The sequence below is a fragment of the Propithecus coquereli genome, unplaced genomic scaffold (genome assembly GCF_000956105.1).
Source record: "Propithecus coquereli isolate 6110/MARCELLA unplaced genomic scaffold, Pcoq_1.0 Scaffold175, whole genome shotgun sequence".
Classification (NCBI taxonomy): domain Eukaryota; kingdom Metazoa; phylum Chordata; class Mammalia; order Primates; family Indriidae; genus Propithecus; species Propithecus coquereli.
Window position 1 is genome coordinate 463180 of NW_012142190.1, and position 2576 is coordinate 465755.

Below are 2576 nucleotides of genomic sequence, written 5' to 3' on the forward strand. Positions count from 1 at the left end.
ATTTTAAAATGTGCATGTCAAAGGTACCATAAAGAAAAGAAAAATATAACAGACTGCAAGAAATATCTGCAATTCATAAGACAAAGGTTGACATCTATAGCACATAATAAGTGCCCACATATTTATAGGAAAAAGAAGAAAAATACCACAGAAAAGTGAGCAAAGGATGTGTGAATAGGCATTTCCAGAGAAGCAAATCTAAACAGTGAAGAAATATGAAAACAATGCTTAATCTTAATAGCAATCAGAAAGATGCAAACTAAAGTAACCGTGAGTTATTACTTCTCACCCTTCAGATCGATAAGAGTGAAATTTTTGTTGACAGAAATGTGAATTTAAACATTTGGGATCATTTTTACCTTTTGAGGAAAAGGGGTTTCAAAGCAATCCTTTAATAAATATAGTGGTCACGGAGATTACTCGGTATTGCAATTAATCAAACACAAACTACACCATTTTGAAAGTTCGGATTTTCATGGAATGTAGCCTGACAAGCCTCTGACTTACGCTGCTGTCTGTATCACAAAGTATGATCCTCTCAGCTCCAAACACAGAATTTTGCAGCTACTTTTGGTCCCGAACATTTTTTCTGCGTTATTTACCACATGGAAGCTCCCAATAGCTCCGCCTGAGCACTCTGCCCGCGCAAGTTTGGCAGCCCTGGTTGAACTCTGGCTGGCCAGACCTTTTTGGATCTGTGACTTGTATGGCTGCCCACATCTGATCCTTCACCTAGCTTCTACTTTCTCCACTGACTCCTGCTCCTTCCCCACGCGCCATCTTTCTTGGGAATCTGAGCACTGGCTAGGTTTGGCCCCGGGTGGCTGGGGTTGGGTGGGGTCACATGATAGCCACTGTAGTAAATAAATTAGAACCAGTGCCAGTTGTGCCCTGGAGCTAACTTCCCCGGGCCCCTACCACCAGCCCTTTGAAACAGACAAGCCAAGCCTGCTTACTCTGGGGATGCTGTGGAGAATAAACTGGGGAGCAGGTGAGTAAGAGTGGAGGTGGGCAGGCTAGCTGAAAGGCTATTGCCATGTTCCTAACGAAAGATGAGAACCACAGAAGGATACAATCAGCTCCAAAAAGATGGCGAATGGAGTTTATAGCCTAACAAGGAGTAGCACGTATAAAAACAAGAAGTACAACAGTGTGTTACAGCTGCTGGGATACAATTACTGCTATGTATGCATATGCAATGGAGCACAAAGGGTCTATTCTCCCTGGAAGTGGGGTAGGCAGGAAAAGTTTCCTAGCGGAAGTGATGCTTGACCTGAGTTGGTGTGATAGAGCATTCCAGAATGCGGGGGGAGCAGGAATAAAAGTACAGGGGCATAAAATCAATGACATTCTCAGAGAATTCCAAGTATTTTAATGTGACTGCAGTAAAGGGTTTAAGAGTGAGGCTGGCAGATCACAGAAAGCCTGTTTCCCATCCTAAAGAGTCAGAAATTAATCCTGCAGGGCAGGCAAGGAGGAGCTTTTGAGGGTCTTTAAGGAGGAAAGTAATAGATTCGAATTTCAGAAGGCAAAACACCTTTGGCAGTAGTGTGGAGGATGCCTTGGCGTAGGCGCGGAGCTCTGTTTGTGGCTCAGGTGCCAGGTAATTCATTCTGTTAGCTACAATATCCTCTTTCGCAATCCGGCGAGTTCACTGAAGCATTTTAGAAATATTAATAATACCTTTCGTTCTCACCGATGTAAAGATACCTAACTAGAAGAATAAACAAACAAGGTCTTTTTTCCCCCCTAAACTCTATTGCGTAAACTTAGTTGTACACTCCAATTTAATAAATGGAGTGAGGCTGAATAGCCCTTGGCATCCATCCCAGGTCCTGAAACAATGAGAAAACAACACAACATGGAACATAATGTCTATCTGCAAATCCAACTGTACGATTAGGGTTATGGAGAATTTTAAGAGTTATGATTTCCCTGGCAAAGTATCAAAAAAAATACCTTCAAAAATTATTCAGAACAGCCATTTGGCATCCAATTATGCTGACAGAATGAAAAATGTTGAGTAAATGCCTACGTGTAATTCCCCACTCCTGAAGAAGTAAAGGAAGGATTTTTTTAAGGCTCCAGAGTGACATATTTTACTAAATAATAACATGGTAATTTAAAAAAAAGCCAAGAGAAGACTTCCCAGCTCACTTAGAACACAGAATCGGTCTATTTTTTTAAAAAAGTTACATAGATATATTCTGGTACTTGGAAGACTCTCTGAGAGGATACCCACCGACACATTCGCAGTGGTTATCTCTGGGTGATGAATTAAAGTTCTCTCTATTCTCTTCTTTTTGCCTTTTGGTGCTGTCTAATTTTCTACAACGAGCACGCACTGCTTCTGGAAGGAAAAATAAAAAGGTCCAATAGACCAACTTATCATAGGCCATCTTTTTCAGCTTCCTGATTCTCCATGAGCTTTCTGATTCTGAATAAGATTAACGTAAACTGCTTTTGAGGTAACCTTCTAGTGTGTTTTGAATATAGTCTAACTTTCTTTCCTCAAGGAAGAAATTTTTTAATTTTCAAAAATATTAAAACAGGCTGGGTGTGGTAGCTCACGCCTG